The sequence below is a fragment of the Narcine bancroftii genome, chromosome 12 (assembly GCF_036971445.1).
Source record: "Narcine bancroftii isolate sNarBan1 chromosome 12, sNarBan1.hap1, whole genome shotgun sequence".
Classification (NCBI taxonomy): Eukaryota; Metazoa; Chordata; class Chondrichthyes; order Torpediniformes; family Narcinidae; genus Narcine; species Narcine bancroftii.
In genome coordinates, this window is record NC_091480.1 from 98,381,879 (window position 1) to 98,406,761 (window position 24,883).

The following is a 24,883-nucleotide window of genomic DNA, read 5'->3' on the forward strand; positions in this document are numbered from 1 at the left end:
CTGGACATCTGGCGTCGCAATGGCATCAGGTGCACAGAGAAATGTTACGAGCAGAGGCAACTAATATTATTCAAACAACTCAGACACAAGTATGGCTTATCAAACAAGACATTCTACTGCTTCCTCCAGATAATATCTTTTCTTCAGGTTAAATTAGGTCCAACCATGGCCCCGCCAGAGTCCAGTGACATAGAGATCATGATTCAAAGGAGAAACACGTGGGAGTTCATTTCAGCAATGCATCTCCTGCTCCAAGCGGAAGGATCCAAACCTGGCCTTCACAAATCAACTTGGCGTTAGAGTAGTGATTGCTGAGAGGTGCTGGTCAAATGTGTGGTACAGGCTGGTGCAATACAATTTAATGCACCAGCTATACTTGACACTGCAATAATTGAACATGTCTACACCACAATTATCAGATCAATGTTTCAGATGTGACATTAAGACAGGAACCTTTGTGTATGCAACCTGGACGTGTACAAAGGTGAGGCCCTTCTGGGTGGAACTAGGTCAAGTCCTAGGAAAAATTATATGCAAAAAATTCCTACAGGACCCTGAGTTGTTCCTGTTGGGAAATCTAATGGACATAAGACTTGGAATGAACCTGTCCAAATTCAGTTCATAATGATGGCATTGGCAGTGGCCAGGAAGTACATAGCAGTTCCCTGGAAATCTGACTCCTGCCTGAGCATTGCGTGCTGGAACATGGAAATGCGAAGTTGTGTTCTCCTGGAGAAGATCACATACAACTTAAGGTAAAAAATATGATACTTTACAAAAAATTTGGCAAGCATACTTAAATTCTATAGGAGCACGACTATAGGTGGACCGTTGTGTCTTGCTGCCCTGCCTTCCCCGTCTACTCCTCAACTGCTGGAGGGGAAGGGGTCCATCTCATCCCAACTAGGCGAAGTCAAGAAAGCCGCCTGTGCTCTGACTGCCGTGCCGTGACAAACCCACAAAATCCTGATTATAAGTTTCACGCTTTTGTTGAGTGTTTTTAGTGTCATGTATAATTATGGTTAGTTAAATGTTAAGTGTTAAATATTGAGGGAGGGGGATGATTAGTAAACTAATCAATTTTGTTAACATTGACACTGATAAATGCTGAAAACTGAGTTCGAATTTGAGTATCATAAAAAATTAAAAATACGATGGAGGAATTCAGCGGGTTGAGAAGCATCAATATGAAACTAAGAATTGTCAACCTATTTTGGTTGGAACCTGTCTTCGAGACTCTTGAAGAGTTACAATCCAAGATGTTGACAATCTATTTTCTTCTGTTGTTGCTAAACCTGCTGAGTTACTCCCTACAAATTGTGTTTTGCTTAACATCCCTGTAAATCTCTCCTGCATCTTATCCAGTGCAATCACATTTTTCCAAAAACCTGACAACCAGAACCATGCACAATATTCCAGCTATGGCCTATCCAGGGTTTTTATGAAGTTATACGATGATCTCCATTTTATTTTGTGTCCCACTTAATAAGCACCAGTGACCTGTCAGCTGCCTTGTCGCTCTGTTGTCACCCTTGGGGATTAATGGGCTTGCACACCAAGGACCCACTGTCCTAAATATTCACTCGAATCCTAGCACTTCACCCAATGCATTACTTTGTGCTTATGAGGATTAAATTCCACATGCAGTTGTTTGGTCCAATTTATCAGCTGATCAATAGGTGGCTTATTAATGGCAGCTCATCTGAGCAAATGAGCTGCATGTTTGGGATCTGATCTGAAAAGTAGCTTCAACCTGGTATTGAAATAGGGACATCTGATTTGTTTTCCCTCTGCAAGTTCAAGACCGTTGCCTTGTAACAACTGTGTGCTTGGATAGAAATAAATCACTGAAAGTCATCTTTCATAATGTTTGACGAGTATAACTTGTTTGGAAGCCTATTAGAATTGGATACTGCTTTATAAAGATGGGTGAGTAATTAGGGGTGTATAAAGATATTGCCAAGAGCATGAACCAATAAAATCATCTTGTATTTGATTGAATTGCATTTCTATATTGTGTTGTACTTCGGCTTCTTTATGGCCTCTTGGTGTACTCTACTCACAAGAATATTCAAAACTTTGCTCGTGATTCAATTCAGAAGCTTGGTTCATAATTGTTTTGTGAATTATATTGGTTCTGGTTCAATTTTAAGCTTGTCTTACGATTAGCGTAGTGGTTAACACCAATGATCGGAGTTTGAATACCGCACTGTCTGTAAGGAGTATGTATGTTCTTGTATCTGAGTGGGGTTTCCTCCCATTGTTCAAAATGTACTGGGATTATAGGTCAATTTGGTATAATTGGGCAGCACGGACTCGTGGGCCAACAGAGCATGTTACTGTGCTGTATGTCTAAATTTAAATTTTCATTTTCCACAATTTCCAGACCTTTTAATGAATCATTCTTGCCCCAAGGTGTATAGCCTCCTTAGATGAATCATCAAAGATTACTGATCAATAAGGTTGTGGTGCAAAGGGAAACATTCAGTTCTTTGGCTCTATTATTACTACAAAACAGCAATCTCATCAGTCCTATTCACCCCGTAGTCGGGCAACTTGTTCTCTCTCAGATACCCATAAATTTCACTTTAGATTTTCAGCTTGTGTACTCCAATGGATAAATTTGCAACAATTAGTTAACCACTTTGGACATCTTTGAAATATGGGAGGAAACTGGAGTAGTTGATGGAAAACTGTGAACAAGCAGGTCTGTGGGCTAGTCCTCTGAACAGCATGAAGCACTATGGTCCTCAACCATAGATAGAAAGTAGAGGAGCTGGTGCACTTGGGCATTGAATCAACATGGGTAGACCAGGACGTCACTGAAATTGTTTATCCCAAGAAAATTAAAGCTGTCTGCTATCTTCACCTCAACACTGTTGATGTGGGCCAGGGAGTGAGCTCTGCCCCTCTCCTCAAAGCCTATAACTGGTCTTGTTGATATTGATCGTGAGGTTGTTATCCTAGCACCAAACCTCAAGTTGCTCCATCTCTCTCTGTACTTCCCTTCATTGTTGGAGATCCAGGGTTAAATTTAGGGCCAGGGAGATGGCATCTGCTGTTTCTACAGTATGTGAACTGCAATTGCCATCTGATAGGCTGGCATTGAGCAACTTCTTGAAGCACTTAATGTTGGTAGATGTCATTTCAGCCTGTTAGAGGGTGAACATCTCTGTGAATACAGCTTCCAGTTGGTTTGCGTAGGTATGGGGGATGCGTCTAGTGACTTTCCTTGGGTTCACTGTCTGAAAGGCTGATCTGATGTGGCATTGACCATGGGCACATGTGTGCTTGAGGTAGGAGAGGTGCTTTCTACTGGGTTACTGGCTCTTGCTTGAAATGAGCACAGAATGTGTTAAGTTCATTGGAAGGGATGTGCTGTTGTTTAGAATTCTGCCTTGCTGCACTATGTAGCCTGTGATGGCTTGCATGTCCTTCCTCGAGAGCCTGGTGTCAGAGGTTTTTCTGGGACTGGTTCTGTACTTCCTCTTGGTATGTCTGCTCTATCTTTTAAACTAATTTTCTAATCGGCCCTTCGCTGATCTGTGAGGTTAAAAACTGTAGTTTTGGTTATAAACTGAGCATGAGATCCTATCATTAAGTGATTGCACTTGCAGGAGAATCCTGACATTAATCCTGCTTAATTTCACATGACCAGAGTTTTAAAAAAAAAAGTATGTTCCCTTCATAGTTTCATAGAGAAACTTCATAGTTTCATAGAGAATCCCTTTAAGGCATTCTCTATGAAACTGTTGAAAGTATTCCATTAAGTTGCCCCTAAGGCAAGCTTTGTCAAGTTTGTTTTCCCAGTCTATATGCAAGTTCAAGTTCCCCATGATGGCATCACATTCAGTACAAGTCTCCATTCTTTCTTGATGAGTTGTCTGTTTATCAGAGTTGCTCTGCCTCCTTTCTTCTCTTCTCCATCCATATTGAGGCTACTTCCTAATCTTCTGAGCCAAGATATTTTCTCACTGCTGTCCTTTCATCCTTTACAGTTGGAACTACCCACCCTCCACCTTCTATTCTGTTTATCTTTCTAATATTATCAAAGCTCTGGAATAACTCTTTTTGGCATATGTGACTTCTGCTTTGTGCAGTGGTATCTAAGTAAAAGGTTTTGTCAGGAAAAGTTTAAAAACCTGAATCCCAATGAGAGCCCAAGTATTCATAATTTATTTTCCATTGCCATAAAATTAAAAAAAATTGAGCTCTAAACTTATCTGAAATGATCAACTTTCTTGCATTTCTTTCGCAAATGATCACTATCCAGTAACAAAAACCACGCTACCTGACAAGGCATTGCCTGACCTGAATTGAAATGAACTCTGCATACATGGCAGAATCCATCAGATTCTGTTTGGGTAGCTAAGCTCCAGATAAGATTCAAAGTACGTATTGTTTGATTTGATTTGTAATTGAAGTAGTGAGAATTGCATGTACTCTTTTTGGGTCAGTAGTTATGAGTTGCCCAAAATTGCAATAACTGCTACTTAAGTGAATTAATCTTGTTGCCTTGTTAAAGTTACTAGGAGTGGCTAGACATGATGGCTATTCTTTTCAAAAACAGTTTCTCAAATGTATGCCTTAATGTTTTAAATTAAGAGACACAGCACAGTAGCAGTCCCTTCTGTCCCACAAACCTACATCACTCATTCACTCGTGACAAATAACTTACTAACCTTGTATGTCTTTGGGAGGTGGGAAGAAACTTGGAGGAAATCCACATGGACACGGGAGAACGTACAAACTCCTCACCAGTTGGGGCAGATTCAAACCCAGGTCAATGCCCCACTGTAATAGCATTGTGCTAACTGCTAAGCTAACCATGCTATCCGACGTATGACTTGAGATGGTATGGAGAGTAGAGATAACCAATTTCTTTTTGATAGGATCAGACGAATATCCAAATAGAGTCATATTTTATAATCTGGCTCATTGGGTGCTGGTTCTAATGCTCCCTTCCATTTGAGTACTGGATTCCACACTTTAAATTTACTGGGGCCATTTTTTGCTACACTCTCTTTAAATTGCTGGGTTTTCTGTAAAAGTTACCAGTCTACTGTATAACATATTTTTGAAAAAAAGTGAAATATTGATAGAAAAACGTATTATAAATGTGAAATTTGATTGTGCAGGATTACCAGTCTCAAGCGTGCTTGATTATTAGAATTGTACTTGTATTTGGTGTGCTCTCACAAAAATAATTAAAATGGAATGGAAAGTATTACATCTTAAATTGAAGATGATCCTGGTTCACTTTCAGTAGTTCCAATCATTTTGTATTTTTAAGGATGGAAACACTCAGAAATTCTGCCAGCATCTGCAGGGAGAGTTAAGTGATAGTCAGTGACCCTTTACCAGCACAAGAAATCTGAGAAAACCAGCATGTTTTATGTTGCAGAGAAGGGGAGGGTAGCAGAAACCAAAAGGTCAATGGCGCTGAATAGACATTCTGCCAAACATTTACCCATTCAACATTTTGTGTCTCCAATCTAGAGAAGATCTACATTGTGAACGCAGAATATTATTCACAAGGCACAGTCTTCCTATGGATATCTAAAAATGCTGATACATTGAAGAATGCTGGCAATGCCATCAAGGCAGCAGTGATCTAGAATATCCCTCTGTGGATGTAACTATGACATAAAATTCAGCTTGTATGTCAAAACAAGCTGAGACATGTAAGCACTCTGGACCTATGACTCCAGCTGCAAATCTATCCACTTGCTTGATTCTGGCACCACTCCATACTCCATTCAAGTTCTGCCTGCAAACCTATCCATATTCCTGACTTCCTGTGTTCTTGATTTGGGTCCTGCCTCTACCTTCCCTTGACATCAAATGTAATCTACTTTTCACAAATAGGATTGACTGGGCACTGGAGTGACACTCATTGTTCACCAACACTGTAAGTAATACACAGCCAAACTGGTTAATATGCTGTTCCTCCTATACTAAGTCAGCAAGTAACGTAAAGTTAGTGCATACTAAATCAGAGGAAGTGTAAGTGAATGATGCTTCTAGAAAACAGAGCCAGGATTGTGGGAAGTATAAAATCACGTGTTGCTTTTCTGCATTTGCAAGGGAACTTGTTAATGAGGAGCGCTGGTGGAGATGGAGGAATAACTGTCATGGGGGGGGGGGGGGGATAGTTCTTTTGGAATGTTAGGAGGTGAAATGTGCTGTTAAATGAGGTGTAAATTGTGGAAGCTGATCCTTTGCAGAGACTTGTAGAGTTGGATGAGCTCCGAAGTCGATGTATCCTTGTTATGGCTATGGAAAGAGGTGGTAGAGCAGAACTATAGAATGCTATAGCACAGTAAAGAGGCCATTTGGCCCCTCTAGTCTGTGCCAACCATCTCATAATCCCACTGATATGCTCCCGTCCATGAATTTATCCAATTTATTCTTAAAACACAAGTTCAAACCCACATTCACAGTAGTGCAGGGAATGGTGAGTGTGAGCCCTGTCAGCTACGGTAGAAGGAAGGCATCTAAGGGAATGGTGTGGAAATTTGTGAAATGTAACCGATGCAATGGAGAAACTGGGAGAATGCAATGGTCTCCTTGCAGGAAATGCATGAAAGGAGGTGTAGTCAAGAAGTCATAACTTCATTGGGTTCTGTGCATTCTGCCTGAAGGTGGTGGTGTTAAGAACGCATGACCAGAGGGATGTTGACTGCCTTCTTGAGTCAGTGCCTCATGTTGCTTGGAGTAAGTCACAAAATTCTGTAGACACCATGGTTGAAGTAGCATTTTTGTCTCATTGGCCTGGAGATTGGTGCCCATAATGTACTGTGGAAGAGGAGAAACAAGAAGATGTGGCTGAGGGAAGTAAGTTTGGGATTGAAGTAACATAGCTCTCAATACTGGATGGCAAGGAAAGATCTATGGAAAATATACTGAGATCAAATGAAAACTAAAACAGGATATATGTAAAAACAAAACTAAATGAGGTAAATTCCAGATGCAAAACCACATTCACACCACTGTGTGGCATCTGGTTATAACATTTGACTATTTTTAACTTCACAGTTTTAATGTACCTGCTTAATAATTTGAAACCAGCCCTTGAAATAGATTATGAAATAGTATTTTCTGTGAAGGAAGGAACAAAATTTTCAGTAATCTCGAAGTCGCCTAACCCATACTAATAATATGGTTAAATCAGCTATTTGGGGAAAATTTTCTTTTAATTTTAGGAGGAAATAGTTGAATATTTCCATCAGTTATTACATTCTATCAAAATTTACTCTTTGTACATTAAGGTTCAGGTTTGAGTTATTGAAGCTTAAATGTGAAATGAGGAGCAATTATGGAATTGAACTTCTGCTATTGTCTCTGTTCTCCAAAATAAAATAGGGTACAGTACTTAAATATTTAAGGAAGATGTACTTAGGCTCCCCCAGTGGCTTTGTGAGGGGTTTATCTGCTTCATCCATATTCTTCTTCTTTGGCTTGGCTTCGCGGACGAAGATTTATGGAGGGGGTAAAATGTCCACGTCAGCTGCAGGCTCGTTGGTGGCTGACAAGTCCGATGCGGGACAGGCAGACACGGTTGCAGGGGAAAATTGGTGGGTTGGGGTTGGGTGTTGGGTTTTTCCTCCTTTGCCTTTTGTCAGTGAGGTGGGCTCTGCGGTCTTCTTCAAAGGAGGTTGCTGCCTGCCAAACTGTGAGGCGCCAAGATGCACGGTTTGAGGTGATATCAGCCCACTGGCGGTGGTCAATGTGGCAGGCACCAAGAGATTTCTTTAGGCAGTCCTTGTACCTTTTCTTTGGTGCACCTCTGTCTTATCCAAACTGTCAATAGTTGACCTCCAGGTTCCTGAATTGGGTCCTGGCTATGTTTAATCATTCAGTGACAAACATGTGGAAATTTCCATTGAATGACTGATTCATCATTTCAAAGATGGACATGTGAATTTAGCTCCAGCAGTTAGAAAAAATATTTTCTGAATATGTTCTTGTTCACATGTTTATGATTTTATTGCTAAATTATCTGATGTAGTGGTAAAGTTGTAGTTGATAGCTTGAGAACTTTACTCTCTGTTTTCTTAAGATTTTTTTGTGAACTTTTTTGCACATTGATCTTTATAACGAGGATTAATTCTAGAAATTTCAAAACTTCATGGTTAAATCTGACTTTTTCCTTAATCACTGGTGTATTTATGTACAAGTACAAATCTCAAGAATTTTAAAATTAATATTCTTTAGTTTTGTTAATTTTGGTAAATTGTTGAATGTTGTGAAATTGAAACCTGGTAAAGAAATTGTCATACTTATTTAAAAAAAAATCAGTATAGATGTTTTACTTCAATAGTTATGCCTTATTTACCACAATAGGTCTATTTCCATCTGTGCACTCTTTATGAAATCAATTCATCTACATGTATCAACTTTTGATGGCCATATCCTTCAATTTTATGACAGGAATAAAAAAACTTCTTATCCAGCTGAGATAAAGGTAAATGTATTTTCTCATCATAAATTTTATAAAATTTTAGAAATCCTGAAATGTGCATTGTAAATTTGCCAGCTGGAATGACCTTTACTCGCTTTTAGTGACAGCTAAAATTCATCACTCAAGGTGTAGGCAAAGAAGATTGTGAAATTGAGCAATCATGGTATCTGACGAATGTAGACTCAGTTGAGATGATTCTTGTAATTGAGCTGGTCATCTTGGTACGATGTAAGATAATTGTGTTATGTGCTTATTCAATTGAAAAATAATTGCATGAAGTAGTTCTTTACCTGTTTAAATTGGACATTCTAAAAATGCATTGGGATTTTCATTGTGAAATGTATAGTTTTAATTATATTGAGTTCAGATAAATGGCAATGCATAAGTGATGTATATGTTATTTTAGTTTATTGATTAAAAGAGCCCCTTTGAAGAATGGAGCCAGTTGATTCCAGGAGAAGGTAAATCAAATGTCATTGGGGTAGGTTACATTCCTACCCAAGTTTTAAAAAAAAAATGCAGGTGCTCAAAATCTGAAATTAAAAACAAAAACGTGGAGATATTTAGAAAGTTGTAGACAAAATTCAAGTTTATTATGCACCAAGATGAAGTAATAAAGTTTGTTTTAAGAGCAGTCCAGCCAGACATCTTGCACATAAAGTGACAGGAAATGAGAGGTGACTTAATTGAGGTCTATAAGATTTTGAGGCATAGATTGGATGTACAGCGAGCATCTTTTTCTCAGCTTAGCAATGGCCAATACCTGATAATCTCTGTTTAAGGTGAGAGAGGGAGGTTGAGGGGAGATATTAGAGGTAACTTTTTCTAAGAATGGTGGGTGTCTGGAATGAATGGCTTGTGGTGGAGGCTAGAACAATAGGAGATTTAAGATTCTTGTAGGAAAAATAGAGGGTTACAAGCTGTGAGGTTTGGAAGGGTTAGATTTGATGCTGGAATAGATTTATAAAAGTTGGAAGATCATTATGCTGAAGTGCAAAGTGCAGCAATTGGTAGAGAGCAAATTCACATAATCTTACTATTGTGAGGTGCACTTCAGGAGTCTGATAGTTGAAGGAAGGAAGCTGCCCTTGAATCTGGGGGTGCATGATCTCACACAAGTTTTCTTCCTTACAGGAAGACGGTGAAGATAATATGTCTAGGTTAGGATAAGTCTTTTAATATGTTCCAAGGTAGCACAGTGTGGATGGAGCTGATGGAGCAGCAGGCCTGAGCTGAATTCATAACCCACTGAAATTTCTTGAGGTCTTGGGTGGAGCAGTTCCAGTACCATATAGTGATGCCCTCTGATGGGATGCTTTCATGAATGCATTTGGAGACATTGTTAAGGGATGTTGGTGACATGCAAAATTTCCTCTGGCTTCTAAGATGGTAAAGGTGCTGGTGTGGTTCCTTGCCCATTGGGTGGGCCAGGAAAAGTCTCGAGAGATGTTTACCTGCAGGAACTTGAAGCTATTACATCCACCTCATTATCATTGAAGTGGACAGGGAAGTGAGTGCCAGGCCTAGTGCTTAGTCAGATGGAAAACCATTGTCTCCACCAAAGTTGGTGACGCACTGACTGCTTTATTTCCTGTTTCCGTTCCATTCCTATCCATGTTGTTGTAGCTAGAGACTCTTCTGCAGCGGCACCATTACATCTAGAGTTTTCCTGATTGGTTCTTAGAATACATGTTTTTAAAAATAATTACATCTTTTGGCAACTAGAATAATACCCAGTACTGCATTTCTCTTGTTTTGTCATGTGGTAGGTCTGACTTCCAGTTCTTGATCTAAAATTTCCAGCTAAACAATATGAAAAACTTTGTATTTAATTATTGCCATAAAAGTCTTCTGTAACAAGAAATTCTGGCACTGGAAGCAAAACAAGATTATAATTCTTCTTTTACCCCTCCTCCCCTTTGCAAAAACATATTTTACCATAACTTTCCCATAACATATCTTAAGATTTTACAATATTAATGGTTCCATGCAAATACAATTTTCAATGTTCATAGTGATCAAATTTGCTAATGCCAAATTATATGACTCGTTGAATTACAATCACAGCTCAGTCAAACTAAGCTGCATTGCAACTTGAAGAATTGAATCTTACTCTTTATTGAGATACTATGATTCTTGCATTCTAAAGCTTTATAAGACCATAACAAGCAGAAATATGCTATTCAGTCCGTCAAATCTGCCCTGCTATTCATGATCCATTTTCCCACTCAGCCTCACTGCCCAACCTTCTCTCCATAACCTTTGATGTCCTAGTTAAACAAAGACCTATCAATCTCTACCTTAAATGCACTCAATGACCCGGCCTCCACAACCACCTGTAGCAACAAATTCCGCAGATTTACTACTTTCTGGTTAAAAAAATTCCTACAAATCTCTGTTCTGAGTGGACACCCTTAATTGGCCTCTTGTCCTTAACTCTCCCACCCAGGAAACAAAAATCTGGATAAGATGATCAAAAATGGACAAGCAGGGTTTTTCAGTTTATAAATAAAGCTTTAATGGAATTGAGTTACAGGGAAAGGTTGTGCAGACTGGGGCTTTTTTCTCTGGAGTGTAGAAGATTGAGAGGGGACTTGATAGAGGTGTTTAAGATTTTAAAAGGGACAGACAATTAAGAGTGGGGAAGATTCAAACTAGAGGGCATGGTTTAAGATTGAAGGGGGGAAATTATAAGGGGAACATGAGGGGAAATTTCTTTACGCAAAGGGTGGTGGGGATGTGGAATGAGCTTCCGGCAGACGTGGTCGAGGCAGGATCATTGGTTACATTTAAGGAAAGACTAGGTAGTTACATGGATAGGAGAGGACTGGAGGGGTATGGACCGGGTGCTGGTCAGTGGGACTAGGAGGGTGGGGGATTTGTTACGGCATGGACTAGTAGGGCCGAACTGGCCTGTTCTGTGCTGTAAGTGGTTATATGGAATCTTCAAAATAGGAGGTTTTGATAAGATGGATATGGAGGAAATATTTGCTGTGAGAAAGAGCATAGCTGATCACGAACTAAAAACATTTAAAAGTTTAATGGTCAATTGAGAAGTATCTCTCACCTAAGGAGTGCTGAGAATATGCAACTTGCTACTACAGGGAATAGTTGAGGCAAATAAATGATATAACAATTACAGTACGGAAACGGGCCATCTCGGGCCCTCTTGTCCATACCAATTTAAGTGATCTCTAATCCCACTTAACTGCACCCTGCCCATTGCCCTTCAATTGACTCACATCCATGCACCTATCCAACTTTTTCTTAAATGACAAAATTGACCTTGCTGGAACCACCTCTTCAGGAAGGTCATTCCACTCTCTGAGTGAAGAAGCTCCCTCTCATGTTCCTTCTAAACTTTTGACCCCTAACCCTTAACTCATGACCCCTCATTCCAACCTCACGTACTCTCAAGGGGAAGAACCTATTCACATCTACTCAAAATTTTAAATACCTCTATCAAATCCCCTCCTCAACCTTCTACGCTCCAATGAATAAAGACCCAGTCTAATTAATCTCTCTTTGTATTCTAGATACTGCAGTCCAGGCAACATTTTAGTAAATCTTCTCTGCACCTTCTCTACCTTATTGATATCCTTCCTATAATTTGGCGACCAGAACTGCACAATTTCAAATTTGGCCTCCCCAATGCCTTGAATAGTCTCAACATCACTTCCCAACTCCTTTAATCCTATACTTTGATTTATAAAGGGCAGCATACCAAAAGCCTTCTTTACCACTCTATCCACGAGATTCCACTTTCAAACAATGATGAACCGTTTGTTATTCCAAGATCTCTCTGTTCCTCAGTGCCCTCCCCTTCACTGCATATTCTTCCCAAAATGAAGCCCCTCACACTTATCGGTAATTATTTTGTGAAAGGTTACACAATCATCCGACAGAAAAATGGGAGAGGCTTTTATGTTGATAGAATTAGGTTGGGACAGCTGTGAAGAGGATCAAGTGGATCATTGATGATTCTCCTGAATGAATAATTTCTGTGGGGTACATTTGGTGCGAGAGTTTTCGGTAGGCAGGATCAAGATAAAGTAAAGGTATTGAGTAAGACAGGACAGTGAACTTGGAGTGTCTGTTTTAAAGTAATTGATTTTTAGTCTTTGTGGATATTTTGAATTAAGTTGAATCTTTGAAGATTTGTTTGGACTACTTTATGGATTAATGAGGTCTCAAAACAAAATGTGCTATTTGAGATGGGTAGAAGTCGCATGTAGCAAGTCTGTCTTTGACAGTATTTGTGCAAATATTGCATTGACTTTCTGAAGCCTCTACCTCATTACTTCTACAAGGTGCATTGCTCCACTGCATGAATCCTATCCACAAGAGTTTTTCTCTTAATTTAGTAGTTGCATCTGGAAACAAATATTTAAAAATCTTTGTTACTTAGTAATTTTACTGGCTATTGTTTACTGTGAGTAAAAGAAAAAAGCTCAATATTTAATTGATAGTTGTTGAGTCGAGAAACAGCAATTATATTCTGTTCAGACTAAGACTATAGAATAGTGAAAACAAATTCATTTGTTGTAATTTTTGAGGGTTAGATGTTTGATAACTGCTTGCCATTCTATTTCCATTATAGAAATTGATATAACTTAAATATGACCTCCAAGTTTCACCTTAAAAGTGGCAGCAATGATTTTCTATTGATATTATAAGGATGTGGGCAAAAGAGAAGAAGCGAGTCACTGCAAGAAGGCGAGGAATTGGAAGCAGTGCCTTCCTTCGTTTGGCCACCCTTGAAGAAAAATCTAAGTTGAGTTGGCAACATTTTTCTGGCAAGTGAACTTTATTGAATTGGCTCAGGAATGGGAAATGAGGAACAAATGTCAAGAGATGAATTCTGAGGTCAAGTTACAGGTCTAAATCCCTTGCAAACCCACTGCATATCCTCCAAAAGATGGTGGTAGAGAAACCGAAAATCGAATGAATTCAATCATATGACACTTTTTATTTCCAGGGTTACACAACTGAAAATGACCTTGGAACAACAGTGCTTAACTAGAGAACTGGCACTTCAGTCTCCTTCCTTCTCCCCTGTCATATTAAAATTGTCCTTCCCCACTAAAGAATCCCCCAGTTTCTGATCCATCCTCACTGTGGAACAATCTCTTGACTTCTCCAATACCAATCTAACTTTGCTAGTTTCATTCCTGATCTGACTGTAGAACAATGAGTCTCTGGCCTTAATCCTAATTCAATTATTCTTATAAGATATTAACCATAATGTTTCAAGGTGTGACTCATCCTTTATAGATATCAAATCATTTTGTAAACACTGATTAGTTTTTAATAAAAGCTAATATTTCAGTTTGAATTGTTCAATTTAAATTCACTAGAATCTTGTAATCATTCTCATCAGTTCTTGATGCAGAAAATGTAAGTTAATTTGTATGCCGACTTCTGCATATATAAAAAAAATTGAGATAGAACTTTAATGATTTTAAGGCCTTGTGTCACCAAGAAGAGCTTTTCTGTCCTTGAATTTTGAAAGCAACCTTCTTGAATCATACATTTGGAAAGGACTTGTCGGGCTGTTTTCACATTTGTGTAGTGTGATGTAAAGATGTTCAATGAACTGGAAACTGCTAATATGGGGTAATGAATGTGGGTCTATAATTTTCCTTAAATTTTGAAAAATTTATTTTGCAGCTAATTTTTTGACATCTGCTTTTTAGTTTGCTTGTTACAAACTAAGATTAATTTGTAGTACTCCTTTTTTCACTGTGCTGGTTTTAATAAAATTTTGGGGATATTTTTCATGTGATGCCCAATTTTCAGAATGTGGGTGTTTAATAAGACTGATCTGCACCATATAAGGCAGGAATGATCAAGTGCAATTAAAAGATGTGAATGTTATTTTCTGGGAATGAGGAATGTGGCTATGTATGTTCAAGTTGTGTGGGCCATTTTGTAACGCTGCATACCACTTTGAACAGTGATGAAATGATGGTAAACCTATCTCATTCATATTGTCAGGGTAGGTCTACTTGCTTGTGGGCAAGTGGATGGTTTCTTAGACACCACCATTGCAAAAATGTGGCATAAGTTGAATTCAAAAATAGCTATTCCTGCTTACCATAGATGTGATGGTGCCAACTAGAGTTGAAAGTTACAAAATAAACCAAAAGAAATATAGTACATTTACTGGGAAATTTTGCATGTTTGACGACAAATTATATTGATTTGGAAATTTCTTTGGAACACTTGATTGAAGAGATTTTTTAAATAAAGCAACCTTAAAGTTAACATCTTCAACACCTCACTGCAGCAGTCCATTGTTCCTGCAGGGAGGGTGACAAAGCAGGCCTCAATGACAACTGCCCTGTGGCATTGACCTCCACCATTATGAAAAGTTTTAAGCGTCTGGGGATGGAATGCATAAAAGCACACCTCCCAGGGACCCTGGACCCATTTCAACTTGCTTAGACAAGAAACTGTTCCACAGATGAAGCGAAAGCCTTGTTGCTTCAATCTGTCCTGGCCCACCTAGAGAATACACCAGGCTACTATTTATTGACTACAACTTGACATTTAATACAGGCTTGGCACCAGGATGATTGTTAGAGGGGGGTTTAGTGATTTTGAGGGAAGCACGTGGGGGGTGGGGGTGGGTGTCTGTCAAGGACCTGTCCGGGGGGGGGGAATGCTTGCAGATGCCCCCAGCGTCAGCCTCATTCCCTAGAGGCTGATGGAGAAGTTGTATTCATTGGAACTCAACACCCCTCTCTGCAATTGGATCCTGTGGATCTAACAAAGACCAGAGTCTCTCCGGGTTGGTGGCAGAACGTCAAGCACTGGGACACCTCAGGGCTGTGTGTTCCGTCTGCTTCAGTTCATGCTACTCACCCATGATTGCATTGCCAGATCCAACTCCTAGTGTCATCAAGTTGAGAAGAGGGCGAAAATCTTGTGGAATGGCGCAAGAGTAACAGCCTGAGGCTCAACATGGACGAGACAAAGGAGATGATCGTGGACATTGAGGATCAGGGATGACCTCCCTCCACTACACATTAGCAACTCTGTAGTAGAGAATGGAAAGCACCAAGTTCCTTGGAGTTCACAATTACCTATCATGGACACTCAACATCTCTTCACTATCAGACTGAAGCGGGCAGGGCTACCAGCCACCATTATGTCAGCCTTCTATAGGAGCTCAATTGAGAGAGTCCTGGCCACCTGCATCACTGTGAGAATGTTGCTGCAGAGAAATGGTTCGGAAGCCAATCCACAGGACTATAAGAGTGGCAGAGAAGATAACTGGAGTCTCTCTTCTCTTTTCCCCCCCCCATATGATCTACCGGGATCATTGTTTGAAGAGGGCGTGCAAAATCTCTGAGAACCCCTTCCACCCTGCATGCAGCATCTTTCACCTTATATTCTTATGCTCCTATCTGGGAAGAGATACAGGGGGTATCAGAATAAGCGCCACCAGGCTGAAGAACCGTTTCTTCCCACAGGCAGCGAGAATGCTGAATAACTAAAAGGAACTGCTCACACTAATTATCTGAGACTCTCATATTTGTGAAACTATTTATTTGATGAAATACTTGTCCTGCAAATGTATTGTTTGTATATGTGTTATGTCTGATTGTGTGTCTGCATGTTTTGCATGGTCGACCGGAGAACGCTGTTTCTTCAGGTTGTACTTGTACAATCAGATGACAATAAACTTATGACTTCAGTCCTTATCTCAAGCCTGAAATGTTGCTTATGAGTCTTTATGTTTGTTTGTGTTTGACCTGCTGAGTTTCTCCAGCATTGTTTTTACTCCAATTTAAGCTTGGCACTTGACGTTTGGTGAAGCACGTGAGGCCATTATACCCAATTTGTACCATAATAGTTGATGTTACATAGCAGAGAAGCCTGTTTTGCTATTCATTTATTTTTTTGTGTGATCTAAAAATCAGCTCCATCTTCACTCCTTGATTCCTAATTTATTATATTGAAGTTGTTTTTAAGACATGAGTGAATTCCTGATTGCAGATAAGGGATCATTTCAGGTGTTAATATTAGCTTTGAATCCAAGGACTAGCTCAAGCTAGTTTTTATGTTTGTACAATGCTACCATGATAAAAAGAAAACTGTTAGTGGCTCAAATTTCTGCCTTAAATTGGTCCTTAAATCTAATAATTGAAGAAATCAGCGTTTATTATACAATGCACAAAAGTGCTGGAGAATCTCAGCAGGTCGCACAGCATTCATAGAAAGCAAAAGATAACCAATGTTTCAGTGTCAAGATGTCAGCAAAAATCTTGCAGGCACCTAAATAAAAACGTGGGGGAGGGGAGAGGAGGAAGGTGGATAGAGCAGGGAGAGGAGCACAGGCTAAGGTACAGGTCCTAGGAGGAGGGTAGAAGAGAAAATAGCTGATGGGGAAGGGAGAAACTTTCTGATGGAGAGGGAAGAGAGCTGGGAGATAGAGAGAAAGGGAAAGATAGAGGAGGGGTTTAACTGAATCAGAAGAAGTCGATGTTTATGCCATTTGGTTGGAGAGTGCCCAGACGGAATATTAGGTTTGCTCCTCCAGTTTTCAGGTGGCCTCTATTTGGCAGTGCATGAGGTCATGGTTGAACGTGTCAGTGTGGAACGGTGTCTGGAATTAAAATGTTTGTCCCTGGGAGATTGCTGTTATTGTACAGACAGTCCCAGTACTGTAACAGGTTTCTAAGGGGTAGCGGCAATAGGGCACAATAGAAATACTATAGTATCTCCATGAATAAAAACGTGAACATGGCAGCATGCTTAGTGTAGCGGTTAACACAAAGCAATTCAGTGCCAATGGCATGGGTTTGAATCTGGCACTGTTTTCCATTCTCCCTGTGTCTCTGTGGGTTTCCTCTGGGTGCTCAGGTTTCCTCTCAACTTTCAAAAACATAAGGGGTTGCAGGTGAATTGAGGTATTCGAGGGCTCGTGGGCTGGAAAGACCTGTTGCGATTCTGTATGTCTAAATTTAAAAAAAACATGCTTTGAATCCTGTCATTCATTTTCATTGTTAATGTCTTGTGTTTTTCTCATTGATGATGGTTGTAGGTTACAATAGAATATATTTTATGTACTGAAGTGGCAATTTTCATCTGAGAGCCAGATAGCATGCAACATGTAAAGCAAAATGTCTAGATGGCTCATAGGGGTGTTACTGATTAAAATTTTAACAGTAAGGTCCAAGTAAATGTTACAGCACATGAGGAAAAATTTTGTCAGAGACAAAGAAATGAGGTTGCAGGCAGAAAGCTATACAATTGGTGGTTTTTTTCCTCTAATTAATGATTGGTCAAGATTTCAAATCAAAACGCATGAATGTGAGCAAGTTCTAAAACCTGTACCAACTAATTGCATATGATACATTAACTTGCCCCAATATGGAGAGATGACAAATTATAAAACTATTCCTACTTTCATTTCGTGCAAGAAAATTTGATAAATGAAATAGTACAGACAGGTTTTTATTTTTTATATATAGTTTCAAAATGGTTTATTGTTTGGGTAGCAAGAGGATGTTCAAGTATCTGATGGTCATTAGTAGGGAAAGTAAAAACTGTTCTTCAACCTGGATCTGGTGAAATTCAGGCTTCTTTACCTTCTCACTAAAGGTAGCAGTGAGAAGATGCTCCAAACTCATTGGAAGGAGAAGCAGATGAATGTCCTAACTAAGCCAGTGTCCTTGGAACACTGAGGTTTATAATGTTCTTTCAGCATTACCCTTGCAAACAGGCTGAGCTCTTTTGTTTGAACAGAACAGGGGAAAGGGAGCCTTTGGATTCAGAATGATGGTTGCAGACAGGTTTGTAATTCCTGGTGGAAATATTCATAAAAGGGCACCATGCCTAGGAATAGTCGTTTGGGAGAATAACCATTAGATTGTGATTATAATATTTGTAATTTATTTAATTTTATATTCTGCAGTATGGGAGAATATTTTGCAGTCGAGAAGTTTTCCAGGCAATGAGAAATGTAATAAAGTGTGAAATAATAATCTTCCCCAGGAAATCACAATATAAACACACTTTTTTGTCTTTGACATCTGTGCATTGTTGTCAAGGCCAGCACTAAAGGCTTTTTGGTGAAGATGCTCCCATAGTGCAGTTGGACAAGGAGTTCCGGGAATTAGAACCAGTAATGATGAAGGATTGATGACAGATTTCCAACTCAGGATGGTGTGCCACTTGGAGGGGTAATTGCACCTGCATGTGATTGCAACCTTTGGCCTTTTCGATGGTCGAGGTTTGAGGGGTGCTATCAGAGACCTTTTTTTTTTAAATGGAAAAGTTGCTCCAAAGGGCTGATTGAGGAATTTTCTTTTCCACATTTGAAACTCTGAGCTGAAAATAAATGGTAGTTGTGCAAAATTTGAATGTTACTTTCAGACTGATGCAGATTGGCGTCCAAACTCTACTAGAGATGGCCGGTCAATCTTTTGTCTGTGATGTGACAATGGTCAGAAAACATTGAGTGGAAATGCTGGTGGAAATCGAACAAAAAAGAAACATGACCAGAATTGGATAAACTTTTTTTTTTTTTTTTTTTTTTTAAATTTTTTATTTTTCACACCATAAATCACAATAGCCATGATATACACTTTTTCTTTTCCACACATTTACAGTGACTTTTTCTCCCTCCCCCCTCCCTCCTCCCAAGCCACCCCCCCATCCCTCCCCCCTCTCATCCATTTTAGTTATACAATCTAGGTTGCATTAATTCAGTTAGACAATGTTGTCATTCAACAAAAATACACCAGAAATTCTACTGAGTCCATTTTTTTCTTCTCTTCTCCTTCCATCAACTTAGGTAATGTTTGTTCCCGGTAGGTTTTCGCTATTGTATTTAATGTAAGGCTCCCATACTTGTTCGAATATTTCAATATTATTTCTTAAACTATATGTTATTTTTTCTAATGGAATACATTTATTCATTTCTATATACCATTGTTGTATTTTCAAATTATCTTCCAATTTCCAGGTTGACGTAATACATTTTTTTGCTACAGCTAGGGCTATCTTAACAAATCTTTTTTGTGCATCCTCCAAGTCAATTCCAAATTCTTTATTTTTTATGTTACTTAGGAGAAAGATCTCTGGATTCTTTGGTATATTGTTTTCTGTTATTTTATTTAATATCTGATTGAGATCATCCCACAATTTTTCTACTCTCTCACATGTCCAGATTGCATGAATTGTTGTTCCCCTTTCTTTTTTACATCGAAAACATCTATCAGATACTGTTGGGTCCCATTTATTTAACTTTTGCGGTGTAATGTATAGTCTGTGTAACCAATTATATTGTATCATACGCAGCCTCGTATTTATTGTATTTCTCATCGTTCCAGAGCATAACTTCTCCCATGTTTCCTTTTTTATCTTTATATTTAAATCTTGTTCCCATTTTTGTTTAGTTTTACCATTTGTTTCCTCATTTTCCTTTTCTTGCAGTTTAATATACATATTTTTTATAAATCTTTTGATTAACATTGTATCTGTAATCACATATTCAAGGTTACTTCCCTCTGGTAAACTCAAGTTGCTTCCTAATTTATCTTTCAAGTAGGATCTCAGTTGGTAATATGCCAGCGCTGTATCTCCCGTTATATTGTACTTATCTCTCATTTGTTCAAAGGATAAGAATCTACTTCCTGAAAAACAATTTTCTATTCTTTTAATCCCTTTTTTTTCCCATTTTCTAAAGGCAAGGTTGTCTATTGTAAAAGGGAGTAGCTTATTTTGCGTCAATATTAGTTTTGGTATTTGGTAATTTATTTTGTTTCTTTCTACATGTATCTTCTTCCATATATTGAGGAGATGGTGTAATACTGGAGAAGTTCTATGTTGTACCAATTTTTCGTCCCATTTATATAATATGTGTTCAGGTATCTTTTCCCCTATTTTATCTAATTCTAGTCTCGTCCAGTCTGGTTTTTCCCTTGTTTGATAAAAATCTGATAGGTACCTTAATTGTGCGGCTCTATAATAATTTTTGAAGTTTGGCAATTGTAAGCCTCCTTGTTTATACCATTCTGTTAATTTGTCTAGTGCTATCCTCGGTTTCCCCCCTCTCCATAAAAATCTCCTTATTATTTTCTTTAACTCTTTGAAGAATTTTTCTGTCAGTTGTATTGGCAATGCCTGAAATAAGTATAGTATCCTTGGAAAAATGTTCATTTTAATACAGTTTATCCTTCCTATCAGTGTTAGTGGTAGCTCTTTCCAATGCTCTAAATCGTCCTGTAGTTTTTTCATTAGTGGATTGTAATTGAGTTTATATAATTGGCCTAGATTTTTGTTTATTTGCACACCTAGGTATCTTATTGCCTGCGTTTGCCATCTGAATGGGGATTCCTCCTTAAATTTTGAGAAATCCGCGTTATTCATAGGCATTGCTTCACTTTTATTTACGTTTATCTTGTATCCCGACACTTCTCCATATTCCTTCAATTTCTTATATAGTTCTTTTATTGATAGTTCTGGTTCTGTTAAGTACACTATCACATCATCCGCAAACAGACTGATTTTATATTCCCTGTCTTTTATTTTTATTCCTTTTATATTATTATCTCTTCTTATCGATTCTGCTAGTGGTTCTATAGCTAGCGCAAACAATAATGGTGATAGTGGGCATCCCTGCCGCGTTGACCTGCTTAAGTTAAATTGCTTTGATACATGTCCATTTACTGTCACTTTCGCTAACGGTCCCTTATATAATGCTTTAATCCAATTAATATACTTCTCCGGTAAACTGAATTTTTGCAATACTTTGAACAAGTAATTCCATTCTACTCTGTCGAAGGCCTTCTCTGCGTCTAAAGCAACTGCTACTGCCGGTGCTTTATTTCCTTCTACTGCATGAATTAAGTTAATAAATTTACAAATATTGTCTGTTGTGCGTCTTTTTTTGATAAATCCAGTTTGGTCTAAATTTACCATTTTCGGTACCTGTTCTGCTAATCTGTTCGCTAATAGTTTAGCTATTATCTTATAATCTGTGTTTAGCAAAGATATTGGTCTATATGACGCTGGTGAGAGTGGATCTTTCCCTTGTTTTAGTATCACTGTAATTATTGCTGTTTTACATGAATCTGGTAAGTTTTGTGTCTCATCAATCTGGTTGATTACATCCAGGAGGGGCGGTATTATTATGTCTTTAAATGTTTTGTAGAATTCTATTGGGAGTCCATCCTCTCCTGGTGTCTTATTATTTGGTAAATTTTTTATTATCTCTTGTATTTCTACTGTTCCAAATGGTTCTGTTAATTTATTTTGTTCCTCTATTTGTAGTTTTGGTAGTTCAATTTTAGTCAAAAATTCATCTATTTTCCCTTCTTTCCCTTCGTTTTCGGTTCGGTATAATTGTTCATAGAATTCTCTGAAGTTTTCCTTAATTTCTTTTGGATTATATGTAATTTGTTTGTCTTTTTTCCTTGTTGCCAATACCGTTTTCTTAGTTTGCTCTGTCTTAAGCTGCCATGCTAGGATTTTGTGTGTTTTTTCCCCTAGTTCATAATATTTCTGTTTTGTCTTCATTATATTCTTCTCCACCTTATATGTTTGTAATGTTTCATATTTTATTTTTTTATCCGCCAATTCTCTTCTTTTGGTTGTATCTTCCTTTATTGCTAATTTTTTTTCTATGTTTATTATTTCCCTTTCCAACTGCTCTGTTTCCTGATTATAGTCCTTCTTCATCTTGGTTGCATAACTTATTATTTGCCCTCTAATGAATGCTTTCATTGCGTCCCATAGTATAAACTTATCTTCCACTGATTCCGTATTTACTTCAAAGTACATTTTTAATTGTTTTTCAATAAATTCTCTAAAATCCTGTCTTTTAAGTAGCATGGGGTTTAATCTCCATCTATACATTCTTGGAGGGATGTCTTCTAGCTCTATTGCCAATAACAGGGGTGAGTGGTCCGATAATAGTCTAGCTTTATATTCCGTTTTCCTAACTCTCCCTTGTATGTGGGCTGATAACAGGAATAGGTCTATCCTTGAGTATGTTTTATGTCTAGTCGAGTAGTATGAGTATTCCTTTTCTTTTGGGTTTTGTTTCCTCCATATGTCCACAAGTTTCATTTCTTGCATTGATTTAATTATAAATTTGGTTACTTTGTTCTTCCTGTTAATTTTTTTCCCCGTTTTATCCATATTTGGATCCAAATTCAGATTGAAATCCCCTCCTATTAGTATGTTCCCTTGCGTATTAGCTACCTTCAAAAAGATATCTTGCATAAACTTTTGATCTTCTTCGTTAGGTGAATATATATTAAGTAGATTCCAAAGCTCTGAATATATCTGACATTTTATCATAACATATCTCCCTGCTGGATCTATTATTTCCTCTTCTATTTTAAATGGCACATTTTTGCTAATTAATATAGCCACTCCTCTTGCTTTTGAATTATACGATGCTGCTGTTACATGTCCTACCCAATCTCTCTTTAATTTCTTGTGCTCCAATTCAGTTAAATGTGTTTCTTGGACAAATGCTATATCTATTTTTTCCTTTTTCAGTAAATTTAGTAGTTTCTTCCTTTTAATTTGGTTATGTATTCCATTAATATTTAGAGTCATATAGTTCAGCGTAGCCATTTTATATTTTGTTTATCTTCTCTTTCCGTTTTTCCATCATTACCTTTCCTCCTTTTCCATTTCTGTTTTCTTATTTTCAACTCTTTACCAGACAACATTCCTACAACATCCAACATTTTCCTTATTCTCCTATTTCTATCTTCTTTATCCCCAATCTCCCCTTCCCCTCCTGAGTTGCCCTTTATCCCTTGTCGGACAACCACATCTCCCCTCTCCATTTGGATTTGCGAATCCACTCGCAAGCGTCAACTGATTTTGCAGTGACCGCTCTTTTCCCCCCACCCAGCCCCCCCCAGAAAAGATTTCGTTTTTTATATGTCACAAAGGTCACTCTTTTAGTTCCCTCCTTATTCTCTCTATTCCATTACCTTCCCTTATTAATTCTTGTCTATACTTTCTATGTTTTCCTCTAATTACAGATACTTTCACATATGCCCGTTGTCTCTATTCACTCTTATACCTCTTTACCCGCATACATATCAATCGTGGTCATTTTTACCCTCCTTACCCGTCTTCATCCCTCAGTCTATTTTTGTCTTTACCCACATACATATCAATCGTGATAATTTTTGCTCTCATTACCCGTCTTCATCCCTCAGTCTATTTTTGTAATTGTTCTGCAAATTTTCGTGCTTCTTCTGGATCCGAGAATAGTCTGTTTTGTTGTCCTGGAATAAATATTTTCAATACCGCAGGATGCTTCAGTGTAAATTTATATCCTTTCTTCCATAAAATCGCTTTTGCTGCATTGAACTCTTTTCTCTTCTTTAGGAGTTCAAAGCTTATATCTGGATAAATGAAGATTTTTTGCCCTTTATACTCCAGTGGTTTGTTGCCCTCTCTTACTTTTTCCATTGTCTTCTCCAGCACCTTTTCTCTTGTAGTATATCTTAGGAATTTTACTACAATAGATCTTGGTTTTTGTTGTGGTTGTGGTTTAGGGGCCAATGCTCTATGTGCCCTTTCTATTTCCATTTCTTGCTGTAGTTCTGGACATCCTAGGGCCTTAGGGATCCATTCTTTTATAAACTCCCTCATATTCTTGCCTTCTACATCTTCCTTAAGGCCCACTATCTTTATGTTATTTCTTCTGTTATAATTTTCCATTATATCTATTTTTTGGGCTAGTAATTCTTGTGTCTCTTTAGTTTTTTTATTAGATTCCTCCAATTTCTTTTTTAAGTCTTCTACCTCCATTTCTGCTGCTATTGCCCGTTCTTCCATCTTGTCCATTTTTTTCCCCATTTCTGTTAAGGTCATATCCATTTTATTTATTTTCTTTTCTGTGTTGTTTATTCTTCTTCTTAAATCATTGAATTCCTGTGTTTGCCATTCTTTAAATGACTCCATGTATCCTCTAACAAGAGCAAGTACCTCCTTTACCTTGCCTATCTTTTCTTCTTCTATTTCCCTGTACTCTTCCTCTTCCTCTTCTTCTTCCTCTAGGTTGACCATCTGTTGTTTCTTTGCTGCCCTTTCCTCCTCTTCTTTCTTGTTTCCATTGTCTTCTGTGGTGTCTTCTTGCTGCAGGTGTTCTGCAGCTGTCGTTGCCGGCTGTGGAGATCGACTCCCCAGCTGGTCCCCCCTCCCGTCGGTGTGTTTTTTTGTATGCGCATCGCGCATGCGCGACTCCTCGCGCATGCGCGGTTGCGCACTTTTACTCGGCTCTGTGAGCCATTGTTGTAGTTCTCTTTCTACCGACCTGAGGTAATGGGGTCTTCTCTCCACAGCGGGCCTCTTCGGACAGGTAAGGCCTTCACCTTTTTCCTCCGTTGTCTTCTCTTCCTCTCTTCTTTCCGTTGATTTTGATTTTTCTCC

The 24,883-nt window shown here is 38.4% G+C and overlaps 1 protein-coding gene across 13 annotated transcripts in view; it reads left to right on the top strand.

The window, feature by feature from the left end:
- Positions 1 to 24,883, top strand: part of LOC138746747 (protein TANC2-like) — a 502,350-nt gene that overhangs the window by 58,960 nt on the left and 418,507 nt on the right. For 9 of the 13 annotated variants that reach the window (XM_069905106.1, XM_069905108.1, XM_069905110.1 and 6 more), the window contains 2 exons: positions 8,434 to 8,467; positions 13,065 to 13,260. The exons of 1 other annotated variant lie outside the window; for it this stretch is intronic. The gene's annotated coding sequence lies outside the window, so the exon portion shown is untranslated. The remainder of the gene's footprint in view (positions 1 to 8,433; positions 8,468 to 13,064; positions 13,261 to 24,883) is intronic. 3 more of the 13 variants (XM_069905100.1, XM_069905101.1, XM_069905104.1) reach the window with 3 other exon arrangements.